Raw genomic sequence first — 18,124 nt, forward strand, 5'->3', positions numbered from 1 at the left:
AACCCTGGTATATATAAATTACTATACTCTCTCCATGGAATGTGTTTTTTAATTAAAAAAAAAAGCTAAGTATTATCTGCATCATAAAGCTAACCACAAAAACACTTTAATATGTCTAATATGAAACATTTTTAAAATTCCAAAACACGTCACAATAGGAACCCCTGGTTTGAGTGAAATACAGAAAATACACCCCAATATTATAAGTGAGTTCTATAAGACAGGGTTTCCCCAACCTCCAGGATCTAATACCTGATGATCTGAGGTGGAACTCATGTAATAATAATAACGTGCACAATAAATGTAATGTGGTTGAACCATTCCAAAACTATCCCCCACTCCCCTGGGTCTGTGGAAAAAACTATCTTCCACGAAATCGGTCCCTGGTGCCAAAAAGGTTGGAGCTGCTGCTGCTGCTAAGTCGCTTCAGTCGTGTCCGACTCTGTGCAACCCCATAGGCGGCAGCCCACCAGGCTCTCCCGTCCCCGGGATTCTCCAGGCAAGAACACTGGAGTGGGTTGCCATTTCCTTCACCAATGCATGAAAATGAAGTCACTCAGTCCTGTCTGACTCTAGCAACCCCATGGACTGCAGCCCACCAGGCTCCTCCGTCCATGGGATTTTCCAGGCAAAAGTACTGGAATGGGGTGCCATTGCCTTCTCCAAAAAAGGTTGGAGACCACTGCTTAAAGCATTTCTTTAAATCCTAATACATGGCCTGATTTCCCACCCTGCGACCTCCTTCTCTCCCTCCCCGCAGCTTCATCTACATTGTATTTAATCACCTGGAACCCTGCTTTTCTCAACTGCCTTCTCTTTCATCTATAAAAGCTGGCCACCACCTGTTTTTAATAATAAACCCTTTCTAAAACACCTTGTCTAATAACCAAATCACTCTACAGCTGGTGACAATACCATCGTGGGATCCAAGTACTATCAACTTACAGAATATTTTCAAGCTAATCCTAAAATAGCATTAAGTACTTATCACTTTAAATTTCCCAAAAGTAGATTTCAATCAACTAGTGGGTGATCCTAGTTTTTAAGAACTCACTATGAACCCAATATGAGAAGTCATAATTAAGTGTAGAACACAATTTTATTACCACCACTGCAGAGAATAAATGCAAGTTATAGCATATCTCATTGACATGCATTTTATGACAACTCAAGCACTCCAGCTGAATAAAACAAAGGGCATCACAGACTTGATAATCACCCTCAAGAAAAGCCAACATATAAAGCATTTATGAAAGAAGGTAAGCTATTTCCTGGGACTCAGTGGTGAAGTCAGAGCCATAATCCAAATTTCCCACCTTTGAAAGAAAATCTCTCATTTTAAAATCACTAGAAATAATACCTGGAATCGAAAGAGAGCTAGTCAGAAGTACCAATTAGTGCTCGGTCATCAGAAATGACAGCATCCTGCGAAAGTAAAGGACATGGCAACGTGGGAACACTTTCTTAGAAATACGACTTTTGTACCATCAAGCTCAACTGTGTGAGGTAAAAATATGATGTAAAACTAAAAAGCATGACATGAAAATAAAAAACGAGGGGACTTCCCCAGTGGTCCCGTGGCTGAGACTCCATGCTCCCAATGCAGGGGGCCAGGGTTCAGTCCCTGGTCAGGGGAATAGACCCCACACGACCCAACTAAGAGTTCACATGCTGCAACTAAGACCTGGGCCAGCCAGGTAAACAAATAAATAAATATTAAAAATACAAAAGTGGGGCCCATCTTATAGAAGAAAAAATGGAAAAAATCTGCCCTAATAGCCATGAAGCCTGTAACAGGAGTGATGGACAAAACCGCCAGACCAGGACGGCTCAGATTTCTCCCCTTAATTCTGTCCTACACAAAGAACAAGAGACTTAATCCACAGGTTCACCTCAAATAACCTAGTTAAAAAGTGAAACACTCAAACTGTAAGCGTCCAAACCCTAACCCTCTGCACAGCAGCCCCGAGGGTGCCGGCTGCAGAGGGCACGCAGGGACCACCAGCTCTCAGATCCGGGTAGGAAGCTGGCAAAGGCCTTCCTGCTCTGAGGCTCTCTTGTCCCACCTCGGGGGGAAAGGCCACGGCCTGCCCCAGGAGAGAACACCACATGGATCTGGGTTTCCTGGTGACATTTCCAACCAGCAATTCTCAACACAGGTCATTGCAACAACCATGCTGAGACGTCAACCAGTAACTAAAATGAGAAAGCATGGGCACACAGGAACACGAATGTGAGCGTTCCTACTGCCCAGTGGTGGCATGGACTCGCAAGCCCGGGCACCCACCAAGCCACAGAAGCCAAACAAACCCAACTGACTGAAGCCTGGCTCAGCGGGCAGACTGTGAACTGGGAGCAGGAGCAGAGGCGCGCACCCAAGGCTCTCCGGGGCTGGAACAACACAAACACAAGTTACTCCACTGCACGGAAACTGTGGGGTAGAAATCAGCTTAAAAATCAAGTATAAGGGGAAAACGTGAGCAGATCTACATCAGGCTTTGTAAGTCTTAGTCTACTGCAATATACTCAGGATTCATCAGAGAATCTTCTATTTTAAAAATGTGATGAATAGCACATTTGAAGAGCGTCTACTTAGTTCACCCATGTGGGGCCTCCCTGTTTGGCAGAACTTAGGGTAAAACTCCCATGGATGGAGGGGCCTGGTGGGCTGCAGTCCATGGGGTCACTAAGAGTCGGGCACGACTGAGCGACTTCACTTTCACTTTTCACTTTCATGCATTGGAGAAGGAAATGGCAACCCACTCCAGTATTCTTGCCTGGAGAATCCAGGGACGGCGGAGCCTGGTGGGCTGCCGTCTATGGGGTCGCACAAAGTCGGACACGACTGAAGCGGCTTAGCAGCAGCAGCAGCAGCAGCAGGGTAAAACTCAGAGTGCATCTCCTGCATGAGGCTATGCTCAGTTCAGCTGCTCAGTCGTGTCCAACACTTTGCGACCCCATGGACCGCAGCACGCCAGGCCTCCCTGTCCATCACCAACTCCCGCTGTTTACTCAAACTCATGTCCTTTGAGTTGGTGATGCCATCCACCATCTCACCCTCTGTCGTCCCCTTCTCCTCCTGCCTTCAATCTTTCACAGCATCAGGGTCTTTCCAATGAGTCAGTTCTTTGCATCAGGTGGCCAAAGTATTGGGAGTTTCAGCTTCAGTCCTTCCAATGAATATTCAGGACTGATTTTCTTTAAGATTGACTGGTTTGATCTCCTTGCAGATTAAGGGACTCTCAAGAGTCCCTGTGTTAACAGCACAAAAAACCTGGCGGTGAGCTGAACACCTGGTGAGCACACTCTGCACGGGTGATGAGGCCCATGAGATGCGTGATAAAGCGTTCCATCCGTGACTTCGGGGTGATGTTCTCGTGTGTGATACTGTGAATGTTTACACTTGTGAACACAGTCTTCACAGCTAGTCAGACCTCTTTTCAACCTTACAAACATGAAACAGAGTCCAAGAAACTTTTCCAAGGAGCACGCCAGAGATGACCACCGTTCTTCAAGGGTATCTATTATCAAACAAGCGTGAAGCGCCTCCTTGCAAGTCCCACCGTGGTTTCTTCCCTCCCCTGAAGTGCTTCTCAACATCAGGTTGCTATCAGCTGATTCTGATAACAGAAATTGAAAGCACAACCATCAGTAAAAAATGAACTTCGGGGAGATGTTTAAGTTGCTCTCTCTATAAGAAATAAATGTTTGGTAGTTAAATGAAGCAAGGATACTTGTTCAACTGAAGAAAATCTGTCTCCGCTACCCTCCCTGGGTGCAACGCTGGCTCCTCATGGCCCATGTTCAGAAGCTGCTTCTCCAGGACCCAGAGCCCCTTACAGGTCTGCTGCCCGCCTTCCTCTTCACACCCAGCCTGGCCCGACAACACGTGTGGCCCAGGGCAGACTCTCCCTTGGGAATTAACGCCTGTGGCACCTGGCAGTCCATCCAAGACAGGCCCCAGAAGTCAGCATCTCCTTGCGGCTGGGAGTCTCAGGCCCTGCCAACAGTTGAGCTTTGAACGCTGGTCATGCCTGCCTGCTTGGGGGCTCATCTTTCCTTAAAATACCTCTTTCTTTTAAAGGAGAGAGTGTTTTTGAAATCCAACTTTGCAGAAACAGCTTGACCTATTTATGAAAAACTGGGTTGGCCTCATATTGATGTGTATAATTTTAAAAGGCCCTGTGGCCTGTTTTCAGATTCCTGTAACTAAAGCCTTAAAAGGGAGGGGAGGGCAAATCTCAGAAATGGAAGCGAGGTATAGAAAACGGAAGGCCAAGAAGGACCTGAAACTTTCTTAGCAGGCTGATGGAAAGCTCTCCTAAGAAAACATTCCCGAGAGCTTAGAAAACCAGCACTCTCACTCCCCAGCGCGACCTTTCCAGGTCTACCCACTGGGAAATTAACTCGTTAGAACAAAAACATTCACCAGCAACTAGATCCCAATCTCAAAGGAAACCTTGAGGAAAGATGCTTCTTCACTCGCCTCTGCAACTGATCAAACCTAGAGGTCACTCAGCAGACACTGAATTGGCTGAGCCTGGCCAGGCTAGATGGAGCTGGGGATGGCAAGGGAGACAAGTCTAAGTGGGAGAGGCGTCGTGGGTCTGGAGAAGTAGCTAACTCTTCAACAGTCAACAGCAGTAAGCAGGTCAAAGCAGAAACACGAGAACAGCCAAACGAGGAAAGGGGCCACTGCTTCTCCTCGACCGGCCGGCCGGCCGCTCGCACACACATGCCCCAGGTGCAGAAGCCGGCCCTCTTCCTCCAACTGTCCTGCACAAGAGAGGATGTTACACCAGAAAGACATCTGGGCCTCAAGCCAGCATCTGCCTCCCACCCTCGGATGTGCGTGCCCTTGCCTGTTCCTTCAGCCAACGTTTAGTAAGCACTGACTGGGTGCTGGGTGCTAGGGATACAACTATGAGTGAAGTTTAGCCTCGATGTCGATGACAGCTAAGAAAATAAGATACCAGGAAGAAAGTACCTGATGCTGTGTTGACAGAGCCCAGCTGAATCGTGATGAGTAATTATACCGCAGTTCAGGGGGAGGAACTGAATTACCCCCCAGATCAGAACTAGTGGTATTTTATTTGCCAAACAAAGTTTAGCAAAGATCATCATCCAGTGCCAGTTTTACCAGTTTAGATATACCTGTGGTTAAAGAGGCGTCGAGTATGGAGAAAGAAATGGCTACCCACTCCAGTATTCTGGCCCGGAAAATTCCACGGACAGAGGAGCCTGGAGGGCTACAGTCCATGGGGTCGCCAAGAGTTGGGCAGGTCACGGAACCAAGATCCTGCATACTATGTGGTATGGCATACAATACAATTAAAAAAAAAAAAAGGTGTCAAGTAGAAGATTCAGAGTCGGGGTGCTGCCAGGTGAAATGGCACAGGAGACAGGAAGGAACTCACATGAGGGGCCTGGGGACAGGGCAGGGGGCTCCGCAGGCATCGCTGCACTCCCAGTCCGAGACTGTATCTGGGTGCCAGTGCTTTATTTATCAAGACTCTCCACGGGGAGCCTCGCTGTGGATGCTCCTAAGTGCCTGACCCAGAAATCGAACTCTCATCTGCCTCCAGCCAAGTCCAGCAAAGGCCCAGGCGCGGCACAGTCACTCTAAAGTAATCAGAGAAGAGACTTAAGAGGCAGGAAACGGGATTAAAAAAGAAAAGAGTCTGATTTGTGAAGAAAGGCACTGGTTACTTCAACAGGTCCGGAATCAGGGAGTGTGCCTCTGGCAGCCACCATCCGTCCCATTCTAGCTGACCTGACCTCGTCTGGACGCCAGAAAACCCAGGACGGGTGGATGAACCCAGGCCTCAGAGTGACACGCAGCTCCAATGAGGGCACTGGTGACAGCTCTTTACGGGGTTCAGGGCCTTTCTCTAAAGCTTACTTTTCAGTAAGGCAGATGGGGCTCTGTTTGTGAAGAACTAAGGCTGTGAGAACGGCCTCTGGGTGAGTCAGTCTCCTAAAGAAAGTCCCTCTGAAGGACACGCAGACACAGCCTCCGAAAGAAAGATGGATGGTCAACAGGAAAAATGAAATAAAATACAGCTACTGGGAAGCTGGGAGTCGTGGGGTGAGGTTGTGTTCATTCATTTTCCTTGAGAGCATCCTTCCTTCAGAGAGCTCCAGGGCCATACATGGCCAGGGGCAACTGGAAAGGGCCAAGCTGTCCTGCTGTCCACGGCTCTGGGGGCCGCACGTGTCCTCAGTGTTTCTAACAAGCAATTCAACAGGCAAGATGACAGCGATACCTCAGGACACTCTGGGTAAAAGGCTGAACGTGGGTTAAACGTGCAGACACTGCCATGAGGAAATTCCACCTGCAGAGGTAACAAACCAGCACAAAAGAGATGCGTTTGGAGGCTGGGAAGAGGAAACAGACAAACATACCAACACCAGTGGGTTCACCAAGAGGAACAAAACAGGACTCGTTCCAACTCTGACCAGAGGGAAAAGACTAACCTTCCCTGCTAACGAGCAGTAAGTTCATGGAGAGCTACCCAGTGACTCTCCAAATCCCACTGGCCAGGAGGGCACTATCCAAACATTCATAAGGGAATCTCAGAACAAGATCCTGGGTTTGGGCAGCAGGAGCCTTTCTGCCCTTGAGGTAAACAGGACCCTAAGCAGACTCTCCCATCAGTTTTGCCTCATTACCATGACAGGTGGGTTTACAAGCCAAATAACCTCCCCTTAAGCCATCCATTTCAGTAACTGGGCAGTTTCACCCTGATTCATCCAAGCCAGTGCCAACAGACTGGCAGAGGACGGTTCCCGGGAGGTTGAGCCAACCTTGCCGAGTGGTGTGCCATGCTTTTCAGAGAAACTGGGGCTTAGCTCCCGACATTTCCCTCCTTGGTCCCGTAATGGCTCTGAGGCCTCTGGTAAGATTATTTTTCAGATGCTTTCCAATATAATTACCAAGGTTTTTGTTGTTGCTGTTAAAGTTTTGACACAGAGGTGTGAAAAGACTTAAGGCATCTCAATGACTCATCCTGAAGGAATTACTACATCCAGCAGAGCTAGGTTCACAACTCACCTACCTGTTCTACCACTGAACAGCATCAGAAACCACCCCCCGTACCAGCAGCACAGGCTCATAACACGTACTTACACAGGCAGACAGAGAGTCACAGAGAAGCGCCTGTACTGTTAATGTCACATTCACATATAAGCAAGTCAGGAACTATCTGGAGACTGGAAAACTTACTTGTTAATATTTTCTTATTTGCAAATAACTGCTTACAGAAATGAGACTCATGAAAATGTGTGTATGGATAGCCTGTTAATTCTGGATACTTTCACAATGTGAGGGGGAAAAAAAATCTAAGAATTATGTTCTTGTGTGTAACTAACCCCAAGTACCTAAAAATCAAAAAAAGCTTTACTGAATTTTAAAATTATATTAACAGGATTACCATTTGCTAATTTAAAGTGGTTTAAATATATATCCACTCTCCTCATTTACACAATGTAAATTATAAGCATGCATGAGTGTATATGTACGTGTATGTGCCTTCATGCATGCACATTTCAGAACTCCAGTTGCCTGCAAGAGAAAAAGAATAATTCTCCTTGATGAGGGATGCAATCCTTAAGAGTAACCCATCAGTTCATGGATTAAAACAGAGGAGGAAAAAGTTTCAAAGAGATCTCTTATGGAAAATACCCTTTATATTGTCAATCACATATAAGACACCTTGAAAGTCAGTGTGGTGCCTGAATCTAAGCGATCTTGTTATAGTCCTTTTACTATCAAGCCAGGAGATAAAAATTATCCCTGACTAGTGCTGTCAAAATAATAAGGGAGAGAGGACTTTCTCGGTGGTCCAGTGGTTAAGAATCCACCTGCTAATGCAGGGGACACGGGTTCGATTCCTGGTGCAGGAAGAGCACACATCCCGTGGAGCAACTAAGCCCACATGCCACAACATCCATGCCCACGAGTCACAGCTAGTGAGACTGGGCGCCTAGAGCCTGCGCTCTGCAACAAGGAAAGCCACATGAAGAGAAGCCCAAGCCCCACACTAGAGAGCTGACCCCGCTCATACAACTAGGACAGGCCCACACAGCAGCAAAGGCTCAGCACAGCCACAAATAAAGGAAAAAGGTTTAATTAATAAAAATTTTTAAAATAGTAATAAGAGAGAGTGGACTAAATCTAAGTGGACTGGGGGGGAAAAAAAAGCAAATTACATGTGAGTTTTTAAAGTAGAGGTAAAGAGGCCACTCCTAAAATGTTTTCAGGTATTCTCCCACCTGTCACTGCCCTCGTACACTGTGCCTGTGGGTGGCAATGATAAACTCCATTTCAAATCACAGTGTGAACTCTGCCATTTTTACAGGTGAAAAACAAAGAAAGAACTGTTATTTTCAAGCGTTCTCAAGTACCAGTACAAAGAACTCGGGCTAGGAGAGTGTTAAATTACAAGCCATCTGTGCCGATAACTTACGGACATGATTTCTCTACTCTCCTTCAACACTAGGTAACATCTCTATGGCAACACGGTAACTTCAGATGCGAGTCTGCGAGGCCAGTCGTGCACTCAGCCTATCCACACAGCAACCAGGCTGGTGGGCCGGCTCCTCAACGGGCCGGTCTTCTTCCACAGGAAGGCTGTCCCGTCACACGCGGCCCACACTCCCTCTCTCCACTTCCTCCAGGCATGTAAGCCAAAGGGTCTGCACACGGAGCGTATTACCCAAAACTGGCCACGGCCCTGCCACCAAAACCAGCAAGCGCACCTTGGTGTAACTCAAGGTTGCTTAGTTGCGCATATGAATTACCAGTAGGGTTTTATTAAGTACAGATTCTAGGGGCCTATTCTAGGACTACTAAATGAGAATTGCTGGCAATTCTGAAATTTTTTAAACCTTATGGGTGATTCTGATACAGGCTGGGGTGGTGGTGGTTTAGTCACTAAGTCGTGTCCAACTCTTGCGACCCCATGGACGGGTAGCCCGCCAGGCTCCTCTGTCCATGGGATTCTCCAGGCAAGAATACTGGAGTGGGTTGCCATTTCCTTCTCCAACAGGCTGAGTTAAGGACCAGTGAATCAAAAAGCGTTGACCGCATCTCTCCTTGGAGCTTGCCCTAGGCCAGAGACCAGCAAGCCCACACTCACAGGAAACAACCACGACCCAAAGACCCAGAACCCGAACACGGTCTATACGAGGTTCTACGCCAACACAGCCAGCCAATGAGGCCAGGAGAAGACACATGGGTGGTTTCCTAACGGAAGTGATGCCTGACCCAAGCTGAGGCAGTTAGGAAAACCAAGAACAGGAGGGAGCACCAAACACAGAGACAGGGCTAGCGGCAGGGTCACAGCGTGGCGTGTGCGACGGGGTTCCAGCAGCTGACGGCGCAAGAGGTCTAGAAGCTTCCCCTAGGCCAGTCCAGCGAGGGCAGGGGGACTGATCGGGTCTGAAACTCAGAAAACTGCACTTGTGACTCTCACACAGCTTTGGTTACAAAGCACATCCCTACACCCCAGGCAAAGAAAAAGAGGATTTGGAGGTGGTATAAAGAGAACTGAAAATAATTCTGCCCTAGCTTTGGCAAAATCCTCATCTGTAAACAGGAGAAATATTATGTATGTCAATATATGTGCGATAGCTGAGAGATAATTGACTTGGTCTTTTCAAGAGCGCCTCAACTTTCATTTCCACCTTGAGAGCAATTCCAATTAGGTGGACTTGGGCTCACTGATGACCTCCTGTCCTTTTAATTTCTACATTATTCCCCAGCACATTTTCAAAAGAGGCCAGAAGAGAGAACCTGCTAATCACCTTGCCTCTTTAGAGATACAAACTCCCGCCGGCCAGAATATTATTTCTGTCTTCTCCAGCTGTACGGCATCTGGCATATTGACACAGATCAAAGGATAAACAGCTCACTCATTACACAGTGCCATGTACGTTAGACAATGCCCATAAAGTCCTGTGAAGATGAAAACCACTTCAAGTGCCCAGCAGTTCTGAGCTAGGCATTTGAGACAGAGAGACAAAGATGACAGACCAAACATCATAAAAAGGTCACTACCCAGCAGGAAGGCTCCTGTTCCACCAGATCTCTGGTCCCCAGTGCAGGCACGCGACACAGCAGACAAAACCCCAACCTGCTTTACATGCTTTTAATGTATGGAAGCAGGAGAAAAGGTTTCAAAATGCTCAAAAAAAAAAAAAAAGTCTTCCATGGTTCCTTTCTTTCAGGGACCATGCCCAAAAGTAATGTCAAAGCCACACAAATTCTTTCTGAGACATCCCCTTTTAAGTGAAGCTCACATACTTTGTATGAAGTGTCAACTCAATTCTAAAACAGGCACAATGAAAATTCTTGCAACAGAGCATATGCGATTTTATGCAAATTGATACAGTTTCTGTCTTGGAGTCTAACACACTGGTTGTGTGTGTGTGCGCGCGCGAGCGATCAGAACTGACTCCAATATCCAAGGACGGAGAACTCACATGAGCAGGAGAACCCTGGTGGCCACTTTGAGTGGGAGCAGGCACCACGCTGCCTCTCCCTCAACTTGCCCAGGATGCTGCAAGGGTCTGATCACCAGTTTGAACCACTTCAGCTGTGCCCTCAGGGCCCACAGATACACCACCTACAGGGGAGCAAAGCCTGTCCTTATCTTTTCGACTGAGATGCCCTGAAATTTTCAACAGGATAAATAATTCAACATTTTCTAAGAAATGATCAAATATACCATCAAATCGGCCTTCCCCAGCAGCTCTGTGGTTAAGGATTCCGCCAAAATGCAGGAGATGCACCTGCATGAGAGTTTGATTCCTGGGTGGGGAGGATTCCCTGGAGGAGGGCATGGCAACCCACTCCAGTGTTCTTGCCTGGAGAATCCCATGGACAGAGGAGCCTGGTGGGCCACAGTTCATGGGGTCACAAACAGTTGGACACGACTGAGCACACACACACCATCAAACCACAACAGAAGCCCAATCAGATCTTATCTACAAGGCCCTCCTTCAGAAAGGAGTCGTTTCTTTTCTTCTCTCTCTCAGACACCAAAGAAAGCTCCCTGGATGGTGTCCCACACGCAGTGTGATACGCAGGGTACTGCAGGAGAAAACCCTGCAGGCACACTCCTTCCACCTGGGACCCTGCCCTGGAGACCACTGCGTGCTTGGATCCTTCAGGCCAGCCCTAAGAGCTACAGACCTGAAGGAAGTTAAAACCCTGAGTCCCCTTCCTCGGGTACAAAATTGGATGCCACTGCCTACCCTGCAGAGGACTGTGAAAATTAAATAGCTGGTGGCTGTAAGCACTCAATAAATGAAGCTGTTTAAGACTCTGAAATATTGCCAATTTAGTTGTATCCTTTTCTTTGATACATAACTCACATAGTATAAAATTCTCCCTTTAAAATCAGTGTACAGTTGACTTGAGTGTATTTAGTCTATTCATCATCATGCGTGCGCTCGGTCGGGCCCGGCTCTCTGCGGCCCCGTGGACTGTAGCCCGCCAGGCTCCTCTGTCCGTGGGATACTGAAGGCAAGAATACTGGAGCGAGTTGCCATTTCCTTCTCCAGGGGATCTTCCCCACCCAGAGACTGAACTCACGTCTCCTGCACTGCAGACAGATTCTTGACTGCTAAGCCACTGGCCACTAGGTAATCCCAGAACATTTTCAGCACCCAAAAGCCCTTCCCCAGAATGCGTGACCCATTAGCAGTCACGACCTTTTATTCTGCAAATTTTCCAAACCAAAAGGCTTTCTCTCTTATGGCATTAACAAGCAAATTAAGAATTAAGCAAATTCTTCTTTCTGGCTGAACTGTCTAGTTGTAGGAAGGGCTTGTACAGGTACAGAGGCTGACTCTCCCAGATAACCATTCAAGGAGCATGGGGACAGGAACAAAAAACAGAGCGCAACAAAGGAAACTGACACTGTCTCCCCAAATCAAGAGCCCGTGTTCTTTCTGTGTCATCATTTAATGGAGCACAACTCTGAACAGCAAAAATCCATCTTGCCTGTAACGAGATCTGCACCCAGTGGCCCACAGTTTCTAGAACTGAGTGCCCACAGACACTTCCTAGAAATCCCGTGCTAATGCGGACACTCCAGAGGTGGTTTCTGGGAAGAAACATTTAATCAATGAAGGGCAGCAAGCAAGTCTTGCAAGTCGTGACTCATGACTTACTCCACGCACTCAGCTCCCTCTTCTACTCATAGCACGTGATGAATTCCTGAGAAAAGACCACCCCCTCCCCAGCCTCCACCATCCCTTGCGTCCAATCATTCATTCTTAGTATCTCAACACTTTTTTCCTTTTCCCTCCTCTCTTCTGGCCACGTGTACACGGAGATGAAGATGATCAACTGTTTTGCCCACAACAGGTGTCAGCTTTATAAACCACACTTATTAGAAATTAATCTCCCCTTCTTTTTTGGCAACTCCTGATTTTCCAATGTTGTGTTTCAACATCCCCAGAAAGCGAGCTGCTGACCGAGTCTGGCAGCTCTTTTCTTAAACATGCCTCGGGGGAGTTCCAGCCTATGACTTCATCTGTTTTCTTTGGGTGACTAAGTGACAAGGCACGGAGCTGAACAGAAGCTGACCGCTAACTGCCGATTTGAACAGTTTCAACTTGAAGATGTAGGTTCGTTTATCACAGTGGTATGGCTTAGCATTTCGAAATTGCTTTCTGCATTTTCTAGGACTGAGTAAGTCAGTGCAGACGTTGAGGATAAAAGGAGCCTTCACTTCAGAGAAGGGAATTACATACAAATTTGGGAAAGGGAAGACAGAAATGCAGTCTGTAGTACTGGACTGGAATTGAGGCATGTGTACAAACTTGGTTTTTATTGTAGACGTGTGCTCACAGAACATGTGTCACATGATTCTGTGTGTGTGCACATAGGCACGTGTGGACGCAAACTCCCCAATTCCCAGCTCTGTGCACTGAGAGGCTCTGGAAGCAGCAACACCCCTGTAGCATAAGCACACTCGGTGCCCAGAATGAGTCTCTTCATGCTGTCTTCTGCTAAAATCAATCAGGGCTCCTTGGAGAAGTGGCGATTTCAGGGCTGGAGTCAGGAAAGAACAGAAGCCTGGGACATTTCACTGTGTCAGACAATAAGGAAGTGCCCCATAAATGATGCGGACACGTCACAAAATTCAGGAGCCAGTCTGAAAGGACACTACTAGCCAGATCATGAACAACTGAGCATCAAGCTAAGTAATGACATCAAAGGATTATAACCCACTGACTAAAACAGTCCCTGGGGTTGCAAAGAGTCAGCCACGGCTTAGCGACTGAACAAGACAGGAATCTGTAAGGCCACACTTACAGAAATAAATAAGTGCAGCAGAGAGAGAGGCTCTGCCCTTTCGGTCGAAAGCCAATGAAACACAGAAGGAGTAATGAAGCTAGAAAACTCACCAGGTTGAAACCATCATAATAATCACTGATTTGGGCAAAAGTCAGCAATGGAGATAACCAGCAAATTAGAGTCAGCAAAGGAACAGGATTTTCCACAGTCTCGAATTCTCTCTTCACAAGATGCTGATTACAAGGGAACAGTAGTGGTAGTCACCCCCTGAATCAGAAGGCTGAACGAACATCTCACAGACAGCAGGTGACAGCTGGGTCCCCCATGGGGCGTTAGGGGGAAGGACTCAGCCCTTCCGTCAGCCACGCACGACCTGAACCTGGTCAGGAGGGACACTCCCCCCAAACCGAGAGACCGTCCTCCAAAGAACGGACTAGAACCTTCCAGGGAACAAAAGAGACAGGCTGGGGAGATGTTCCAAATTAAAGAAAACTGAAGAGACATGACAACTAAATCTATCAATAATTGTATGTGTTCCTGGATAGAATGCTGGACCACCAAGATTTTTTTAATCACCAAGAGTTTCTAGAGTCATTGGTAAAATTTTGGTGAAGTCAGCAAATTTAGATAATAACACAAAAATTAATTTCCTAATTTGGGTCATTATGTAAGAGAATGTCCTTGCTCTGAGAAAATACTGTGGCGTCACCTTCTAGAGGTAAGGGCACCATCACCTTGCAACTTACTCTCAAATGGTTCAGATACAAAATAATATCTAAATTTAATATATACAAATATATGTGCGTCTGTGTGTGTGTGTGTGTGTGTATACATATCCAGAGAGGGGGGAGGGGGAGGAGGAGGTGATGTTCCTGTAGTGAAATAGTAACAACTGGGGATTTTGAATTCTTCCCTCAACATGAGAACTGGTTTCTCAAAATAAACTCATCTGCCATCTCCTCCTGCGCAACAAACTTTAAATGCAAAAACATGAAGACAAGAACCAACTAAACAGAGAGCAATGATGCACACAAGTGAAATCTCAACTTGACTAAGTTGATATGAATGTGAGCCTTGAACCTCCTGTGCTGGTTTAAAATCAAGATCAACTAAAACAGCACGTCAAAAGCACATACTCTCCCATTCAACAGCAGGCCAATATGACCTAAACTGTAGAATTTTTTTTAAAGCAACAATTAAACAAAAATGAAAAAAAATATGAAACTTAAGAAACTCCTTGAATAAACCAGGAAGAAAGGAAAATTAGATTTTAAGAGAATAGTACACCTTCCGGTGATATACTGTGCGGGAGACAGGTGAGGTGTACCTGACGGAAATGCACCCCACAGAAAGGAGAACCTAGAACACACGCCCAGAAGTTATCCCACTAAAGGCGGATGGCAGGAAGTAAGTCTCTGTTCCCCAGGACCACAACACTCATCATCTATGCCTACATTTCCATGAATAACAAAAAAGACAAGAGAAGCTGCAACAAAATAGCTCTAAAAAGAACCCCGGGAAAGACCACACCCACCTTATAAAACTGTCCCGAAAAAGCAGCTTGGCTGTCTCCGGCCCCTCCCCACGACCCCGCCCTTGCAACCTTCCTCAGTTAGAAAGGAAGCCCGGGAATTCTTTCTAATGTGATACACACAGCCAATGGCTGGAAAACTTCCCTCCCCAGCCAGCCTCTCCCTGCCCTTCCCAAACTTCCCTCCGCCAACCCTGAGGGCCACTGAGACTTCCTCCCACTTCAGACCAAGTGGCCACAGCCAGGGAAGCGGGGACCAGCCGGCCACTGGAGTCCTCCCTAGACAGAGACAGACCAGAGGCAGCAAAACTCAAAACCATCTCAGCGGGACAGCTGTGGTTACTGGGGTTATTTATGTAAGAAGGAACATCAGCTTTAATCAGGTGAGAAGAGGAAAGGCACAGAAGCTAAATCACGGGGCTCAGACTACAGTGGAAAAGTGCTTGCTCTACCCCTGAATCTGTAATTCCATTTTTGTTCAGTGTGAGACTTGTAAATTACAGCTTCCATCTTCAACACAGGAGGATGTACACATTGTTTTAAAATCTGACAATTACAACACCGGGCCTTGTGGGATGCTGTATGGAGGGAGGGTCATTTCTCCTCTTTCCCTCCATCGGAGAAGAAAAAGCAATGTGGGGGCTTTGCGGTCTGGCAGCTGTGGGTTTAAATTCCAGCCTGAGCCCTCATAAGCGGTGCAAACTGGGGCAGTCATTCAAACTCCCCAGAGGCTGAGATCCTCATGAGAACACAGAAATAGCCTCCACCTGCTGGAGGGGGTGGGGGGATCTGATTTTACATGAGAAAACGTATATAAAACACCTGGGTGCACCTAGACCTACAAGCCCTCAGGTGGTAGCAGCAATAGAGATAATAGTTGACAGAGAGCTTCACCAGGTTTTCTTGAAGGACAAATTGGCGTTCATAATGTTTGGGGGGGGGAGAAAACAAACATGGCATTTTAAATATTACCCTCTGACGTTACAAGCAGGTTATTGCTTCTGCATGCACTTACTTGACCCTCTATGGAGCCTAACTCCGAAGATGTTAGCTGACCCCCGAGGACTGGGGGTCCTGGCCTCCCATATTGCTCTGGCAGCTGCTGCTGAATACTTACTTAGGTTACAGCAAGCGCGAGGTTCCACAACTGCCCGCCATCCCATTTTCCCCACAAACAGCCCCAAATCCACAGTACAAGCTGTTACGGGCAATTTACCATCATCACACCTCAATCCTGCATAGGGTTTACAGTCAAAGGTCTCCAGTAACGTGGCTCAGGGAGGGACAGGCCCCATCTCACCAGCAGGCTGTCCCCTTCTGTGTGTTCAGCAATCAGCAGGGCTGAGACAGGACCCATAAATGATGCCACAGAGATGAGAGATGCCCAGCAAAGAACATGGCAGATTCTGCATCTCGCAGGCTGCGGTCAAATATCCGGACACAAACAGGTACGTGGCCAGCTCACAGAATGCTGAAACTCACCACTCCCGCGAGGAGCTGCTCTCTCCAGAGGGAGACACGTGAACAGAACTGTCACGTGAAGGAAACGGATGGCCTGGAAACCATCCAGTTAGCGACGATCCTCAAAGTTTCCAGACCCAAGATATATTAGGACAAGAGCAACAACATTTAGATGGAGGTGAAGTAACTCGGGAATAAACGTGTGAAATACACTCTGCCTCGGTGCAATCTGGCTTTTTGGAGCTGGTAAGGGTCCTTGGGTGCCAGCTACCATCACTGTGGTACTGAAAAGGACAGTGAGGGCTGGAAGGGATTTCTCATAATCACAATTTTTTTTTAATAGCTATCTACAAGCAAGAAACATCTGTTTAGTATCAGACACCAGGAATCTATTTGTTATTAGGATGGTAAAGTATTAGACTATTTAGACTTTGGAGATTTCATTCTAGGACTTATTTTAGATCAGCAGAAATACTTAAAGCAACAGTCTAATCAAAGCGCTGCTTCCCAATATATTTGTGTGCACCCTCAGAATAAACAGAGGAATTGTACTTTTTAGTCCTTATCACTTAAAAGCTAAACTAATAAAAATAAATAAATAACATGCACTTTGTTATTCCTGCAGATCCTAGTGCCTCTGATGTCAAGAACAAGCATTAACTAAGAGTAAAACCAAGTACGAAAACATAAAACTTGCAGAATCCACATGGCCCAGGAGGGCCCTGCTCTGGTTTGCAGGCCGGATGTTTAACAGCAGCAACAATGAAGGACAGAGGAATCCTTGAAGACGTGAATCAGAATGAGAAGAGGAAGTGAAGTAAAAGGAATCAACGACGGAAAAACTGTATATACTGTTTTGACCAACCCCTCAGACTTTTCATAAGCCTAATTTTCAAACTCAAAACATCTTGCCCTAAAATACACGTTTTTTATACATTCCACTTCACATATACTAAGAAACAAGGGTTGTTTTAAAATAGATTTCAAGGACTTCCCTGGCAGTCCAGTGGTTAAGACTCCGCACTTCCAACGCAGGAACTAGGGGTTGGATCCCTGGTAGGGCAACGACGCTCCCACAGGCCACGTGGCCAAAAAATTAAAAACAAAAAAACATTTCAAATATCAATCTCTGATATATTCATTCCTTCTTGCACTGACACCTCCCATTCACAGAATTCCAAAGTGGGGATTTTTACTTTTCCAAGGTATACACAGGCGACCACACTTGAAGAGACACCAACCAAACCTATCTAAAAATATTCCAGGGTTATACTTTTAAACTTCAATTGTATTTTTCTCAAGTTCAAGAACAACTTCATTTTATGGGTATGAGTCTTAAGTGGGGAGACTAACACTTTATGAATTCACTCCTTAACCATCAACACTGTGAAGTCCATGAACTGAGGCTGAATGATCTCACACATTTGTTGTTATTTGTGTTGTTGTTATTTATGCAGGAGCAACGCCCCCTCCTCCAAGTGAAGCTTATTCCTAGAAACTCCTTTTAACACCAGCAATGTCAAGTCATAGCAGACCACTCTGCCTGTGCTACTCTGTTTCCTTCTGGACGGCAGCAAACGGCGGCAAAGCTCAGCAGAGTGGGAAAATTTAAAGCAGGAAAAATGGTGACTGTTCGCATCTAAAGATAGTTTTTTTTAAGTCAGCAGACTTGTCAAATGGATTCTCAAGTTATGCTTCTTACAGAATCTAAGAAAAGAATCTCTATTTCCCCATAACTATCTTCAACCTTTCCCCAGATTAACTCTAGACGTTACAGAAAGTTTGGTCCCACCTAGGTCCATCTGACTATTGTTCAGTCG

The 18,124-nt window shown here is 46.5% G+C and overlaps 1 protein-coding gene across 3 annotated transcripts in view; it reads right to left on the reverse strand.

Moving 5' to 3' along the window:
• TRIO (trio Rho guanine nucleotide exchange factor) overlaps positions 1-18,124 on the reverse strand; it is a 355,929-nt gene that overhangs the window by 329,674 nt on the left and 8,131 nt on the right. The gene's annotated exons all lie outside the window — the stretch shown is intronic.

Source organism: Capra hircus, chromosome 20 (assembly GCF_001704415.2).
Source record: "Capra hircus breed San Clemente chromosome 20, ASM170441v1, whole genome shotgun sequence".
Lineage (NCBI taxonomy): Eukaryota > Metazoa > Chordata > Mammalia > Artiodactyla > Bovidae > Capra > Capra hircus.